Source organism: Mustela nivalis, assembly GCF_964662115.1.
Source record: "Mustela nivalis genome assembly, chromosome: 12".
NCBI classification, from domain to species: Eukaryota; Metazoa; Chordata; class Mammalia; order Carnivora; family Mustelidae; genus Mustela; species Mustela nivalis.
In genome coordinates, this window is record NC_139031.1 from 6,438,202 (window position 1) to 6,444,681 (window position 6,480).

The following is a 6,480-nucleotide window of genomic DNA, read 5'->3' on the forward strand; positions in this document are numbered from 1 at the left end:
CTGCATCCTATTAGTTATTGCAATCACACGCCTTAGAAAATCCAAGAGAGACCCGATTTCAAATGTTTAATCCCGTCCACATGTTACTGTTAAAAGATGAGTTTGGAATTTTGATTTGGAAAGCATGGCTGCATTTCCATTTGGTCACCCAATACAAATCACTTCTGCAACCATACTTGTCTAATTTGTACCACATGGTTTCTATAGAGACAGGCAATGAACTTCCACTTGAATTATAGTTCTGAAGACCTTCCTCTGAGAGCTAATCTCTTAAGATCAACAAACTGGCTCCTTCTTAGCATGCAGGGCTCAGACTTTACCTCCTCTGATACATTCCCTGTCCCCCCTGCTTCCAGCCCAACACCCTTCTCCATCCCAACCCTCAATCCTGATTCTCTGATCAAAAGTTTTCAGAGTATTATCACTAACAGAAATAACGTTTTTCATCAGTTTACATGGTAAGGATGTGTCCATTTCACTAAAATGTCCCTCCACAATATACACTACTTTTTGCACACAGAAGTGCTCATATGTATCTTTAGATGACTGAATGGTGAACCAGAGAATAAGGGTAGATAAAGTCACCTCCAAGAGAAGGCATAATGTCCACAGCTACCAGAGCAACAGGAGACTCACCAAATCATTAATACATCTAAAGAAAGGATGGGTTGGGTCAGGACACCTGGGTGGCTCAGTCCTTGTCTTTGGCTTGGGTCATGATCCCAGGGTCCTGGGATTGAGCCCCACATCTGGCTCCCTGCTCAGTGGGGAATCTGCTTCTCCCTCTCCCAATCCCCTTGCTTATGTTCCCTCTATTTCTGTCTCTGTCAAATAAATAAAATCTTTTTTAAAAAACAAAGAAAGGATGGGTCAAGCCGAGGAAACCAGTCAGTCACTGAGATATGTCTGGGGTCTGACCTACTTTCTCAGACCAAAAACTTACTGTCAGTCACAGAAAAAAATGTATCATGTCTATGGAGACAGACATAATCAGGACATAGGATACTGGGTACTGGGGTCATTAGCAGTTCAGTTCTAGAACCCTCTATTCTATTTCTGTGTTCACCAGGCAATCTGATGATGCACATTGCACATAGCTACTGGGAGACAACAGGCAGGTCAGGCTGATACAAACACCCAGTCCACCCCCTGCAAATGAGTAAACGGATGCTCCGGCTTATCCATCTGTTTCTTGAGCATCACCGTGATTCAGCACCCCTGACTCTGAGCCTGGAACGGTGTGAAAACATTTCGATCAAATTTCCAGTGTGCAAAGGAGGCAGCACCAGGCACTGGTCTGAATCTCACAGGCTTGCAGAGATAGATGGTGTGCATGGTGCTTTAGGAAGTGGAGCCCAGGATGGGGGAAATAGGTGAAGGGGGTTAAGAGCACACTTATCTTTTTTTTTTTTTTAAGTCTTTTTAAAAAAGATTTAATTAATTAATTAATTTGACAGAAAGATCACAAGTAGGCAGAGAAGCAGGCAGAAAGAGAGGAGGAAGCAGGCTCCCCACTGACAGAGAGCCCGATGCGGGGCTCAATGCAGGGCTCAATCCCAGGATCCTGGGATCATGACCTGAGCCGAAGGCAGAGGCTTTAATCCACTGAGCCACCCAGGCGCCCCTAGAGCACACTTATCTTGATGAGCACTGAGTAATACAGGGAACTGTTGAATTACTTGGGGGGGGGGAGTAAAAAAAGAAACCATTTTTTTCAAATTGCAAATGTTTTAAAACTTGGGGCAAAATAATAGTGTCTACATTGATGTCGAGAGAGAGAGAAAGAAAGGGAGAAAGAGAAAAGCAAGACCACTGGACTCTCCCACTTACTAGATGTGGGCAAGTCATTAACTTCTTGGCACCTCCATTTCCTCATTACTAGTGAGTAACAGTAACAGCTCATACCTCACAGAGTTGTGCAGATTAAAGGAGTCCGTTCGAGTGCTTAGAACAGTGCCTGTCAGGTGCAGAGTTCGAAAAGTGCTCCTAATCACTACGGTTCTCTGTGATCTGGCTCCTTCCCTCACTAAGTGGCAAGCCCTCTGCTTCTGTGTCTTCCCACTGAGAACACAAACATCACATCCTTGGGTTGTTGATGGGATTAAGAGAACACACACACCTAAGTAAGGAGCTTGTGTCGCTGAATGCCTGGTGTGTAGCAAGCACTCTATGAGCAGCGACTTTTCATTTGGGTATGTTTTTGCTGTGACAATGTCCAAGCCTTGAGCTGTAATGAATTCACCAATAGAAACATCATCTTGTTGTGTCTCTTAGAAGCTTTCCATTCCTTTCCCAATGACACTAAGATTGTGACAGAGGCCTTTAAATAAACTTGTCAATATGACTCATAATTATTCCCATTGTGGCCATGGTATTAAGGGACTCGAGAAAATGTACTTAGTACTTGTAACCTGTCATCTGTGTGTCATCTGTGTGACATGCAGAGCTGAAACTGACCTTAGACGTCATCTCACCCACATCTTTCTTTCTAGTGACAGAAAAAAGTATCCTTTGACTCACATACAGTACAAATTAAGTTTCAAATAGTGCTTTAGGAGAACCTGAGTGGTTCAGTCCTTAAGCGTCTGCCTTTGGCTTAGGGATCAAGCCCCACATCAGGCTCTTTGCTCCGTGGGAAGCCTGCTTCTCCCTCTCCCACTCCCCCTGCTTATGTTCCCTCTCATTGTGTCTCTCTCTGCCAAATAAATAAAGAAAATCTTTAAAAAATAAATTAAATAAAATAATGCTTTAAAAATATTTCTCGGAATGCCTGAGTGGCTCAGGGGGTTAAGCCGCTGCCTCCGGCTCAGGTCCTGATCCTAGGGTCCTTGGATCAAGTCCCGCATCAGGCTCCTTGCTCAGCGGGGAGCCTGCTTCTCTCTCTGCCTCTGCCTGCCACTCTGCCTGCTTGTACGCACTCTCTATGACAAATTTAAAAAAAAAAAAATCTTTAAAATTATTTCTCTTGTTCTTTAAATGTTCTCTTGTGCATATGACTTCTAGCATACATGTAATGTTATGTCCAAACATTATTTTACTCGAGAAAGTTATAGACCGTGGCTTTATCCCACTTAGTTGAGACCCTTTCTATTCTGTTCCCCTTATTATCCCACAAACCTCTAGCTGCCAGAGTCCAGGTCTGTCGTGCTTCTTCTCTCACATAAATAACCCCCTGGGGAGCACACCCTCCAGGCCTCCAGGTCACCGTGACTCCTAGAATGAATCCATCTCGGTTCAAGCTGCACAGCACCCCTGCCCCCCATATATGTACGTGTATATGGACACGGTGGACACTTAACACACACAGCGTGTCCACAGGTGGTGGACATCTGTTAGCTTTGTCAACCTTACACTTTTCCCTTCTTCTGGGCATAGATACACCTCTTCCTCTTTGGGGACAGCCCCTCCCTAGGCTCTAGCCATGTACTTGGAATGGGTACTGCCATCTTGTTCCGTAACAATGGCAGCCAGGTCACTGTGACTGTGCAAGGGTGGTGGGCATTTGACTCAAGCCAGGCCAATCATACCATCCTAGCCTCCTGGCCACGGTACGGTAATTGACCCAGGAGTGGGCATATGACTTTAGCTGGACCAATCAGAGCTCTTCCCTGGGATCATTTATTTATTAAATATTTTTATTTACTTATTTGACAAACAGAGCAAAAGAGCACAAGCAGGGAGAACAGTAGAGGGAGTGGGAGAAGCAGGCTCCCTGCTGAGCAGAGAGCCAGATGTGGGCCTCAATCCCAGGACCCCAGGATCATGACTTGAACCGAAGGCAGATGCTCAACCATCTGAGCCCCGAGGAGTCCCTCCCTGGGATCTTTCTAACTAGACCTGAGGGGACAGGTTAATTTCCTTTGTGGTAAAGCTATAGATGTATGGGTCAGGAACATGTCCCCATTTCTTGGAATAAGTTGGTTTGAGAAAATGATTCCAACGTAACGGAGCAGAGATGAGAGACTCATTTTTGTCTCTGTCCAGGATTGATCTTTCAGCTGTTCCTCTGAATCCGTGAAGGATTCTGGCTTCCTTCCAGAAAGTTCCCCTTTCTCCATAGTTGACTAGTCAGCTTCAGGTAGAGGAACTAGGTGACTGGGTGACAAGCTTTTTGTTTTGTTTTTTTTCTTCTGCACATCCTTTTATCTATTTGGAATTTTGAATGTATTATTGTAAAATCTATTTGAAACTCCATGCATGGCTTAAAACCTAATGCAGAATTCCTCTTAGGGTTCGAACTGCACTTTGTTTTGCAATAGAGTTCTACTGGCCACTTTAATTGTGGAAAAACAGGCCCTAGGGAATGGCTTGGAAGGAAGAAGTTGAAGAAAGATAAAACTAAATTGCTCTCCATAATAAACTAGGATTATTTGGGGATTCCCTTGGATACTTTGGGAGGGAGGACACGAGACCTCAGAAAGGGGGGAAGAGAGCTACTCCTTAGAGAGGCAGGTAAGATACAAGATCAAGAATGAGAAATTCCTGATGGTGAAAATTGTTCAGTCTTTTAAGAATAGAGATAGTACATATTATATGTCTAATTTTGGGTCGTTTACTGTGCTAGGCTGAGACCCTTTGTATAATCTCCAAAGGATAAAAGTCTACTACACATAAAATCTTACCTAGGGAAAGCAAAGACGAAGAGCTGTCTGGGTTAATGCAGAGCTGAGAGCAGGCCAGCAGCAGGAACGCAGACATAAGTCAATTTGTGAATCCAGGAAGCATAAGCTAACAAAGGAAAATGAACCTGTCCTCGCCCCCACATCCCTGAGACGTGGGGCAGGGGATCCTGCTTGGGGACTCAAGTCATTTTATGGTCAAAGGATATTGGCCCCATAGGGATGGAAGTTGTGGGGACCCCTGGGTGACCAACACGGGCTTTCACTTCTAGGACTGGATATGGTGTCCCCCTTGAATCTTGAATGGGATACGTATCAAAGGCAGTTTTCTCTTTTAACAGAAGAAAACCTACAGAAATTACTATGCTGGGGTAGGATGCTGGTTTAAAATACATATCAAGAGATCTGAATAGAGGTTCTCAACCTCTAGGACACAGTGCCAGCATCACACTAGAAGAAAGATTCTTTTGGAAGGGGACCTATGGGAGCCTCACAGGTTGGTGTGGGCCGGGAGAGGGGAGTGAGACTCTCACGCCCAAGATCCCTCTTCTCAAGAATTACTCTTCTAGGGGCACCTGGGTGGCTGTCCGTTAAGCGTTTGCCTTTAGGGCAAGTTATGATCCCATGGTCCTCAGATCCAGTCCTATGTCAGGTTCCCTCCTCATGCTCTCTCTCTCTCTTGCTAAGTAAATAAAATCTTTTTTTTTTTTTAAGATTTTATTTATTTATTTGACAGACAGAGATCACAAGTAGGCAGAGAGGCAGGCAGAGGGAGGGAGGGGGAAGCAGGCTCCCCACCAAGCAGAGAGCCGAATGTGGAGCTTGATCCCAGGACCCTGAGATCATGACCTGAACTGAAGGCAGAGGCTTAACCCACTGAGCTACCCAGGCACCCCTCAATAAAATCTTTAAAAAAATTACTCTTTTAGAAATATCCCTCCACAATGTCTCTGAGTCAGTGGCAGACGGAATGGCAGCCATGGCCTTCCCCAAATGGTCCTATTCAGGGCCCCAAGCTGATCTGATGCTCCGTTGCATGATTTTCCAACAATCGGATAAACCAATACCGTTAAGTATCATCATAGGCTGGTTCGTCTTGAGCCCAGTGTGACATTCCCTCCTTCCCATTACTCTCCAACACCCAATATTCTGGGACCAGATCTGAGAGCCAGTTATGGTGCCCAAAGCCTTCATTATAAGAGAACTGGTCCTTTGTCATTGCTCATTTTCAGTGGTGTCTAGCTTAAACTTGCTGTCTCAAGATTTCCATTTTCATTCCTTCTGACCTCTTAGAGCTATACACTCTGGGCATCTGAAGATTTTTTAGGGCTGCCTGGTTGGCTCAGTTGGTTCATTGTCTTCGGCTCAGGTCATTGTCCCAGAGTCCTGGGATCAAGCTCACGTCGGGCTCCCAGCTTAGTGGGGAGCCTGCTTCTCCTTCTCGCTGCTTGTGCTCCCTCTCTTGGTATCTCTCTCTCAAATAAATAAAACCTTAAAAAAAAAGTTTTAAATCTCTACAACCCAGTGTGGGGCTCGAACCCACAGTCAAGGGTCACATGCTCTACTAACTGAGCCAGTCAGGCACCCCTGGGCTTCTAGAGTCCTAAGGGGGCTCTGACAGATCTGTGGCACAGTAGATCTCAGGCTAATTGATAGCCTGTCTATGGAATAGTCTTGGCATTCAAGGCCTTCCGTGGCCTGGACTTGACTCACCTTGAAACTACATCGCCTACAACTTTCTCACATCCTGAGTGTGACCAGGCCAGTCTCCTGTCTTACAACCCCAATTCCTGCCTCCCTGCCGAGTATCATCTTCATCACACGTTGCTTCTGCCCGCCCCCCCCCACCACCACCCCCAGG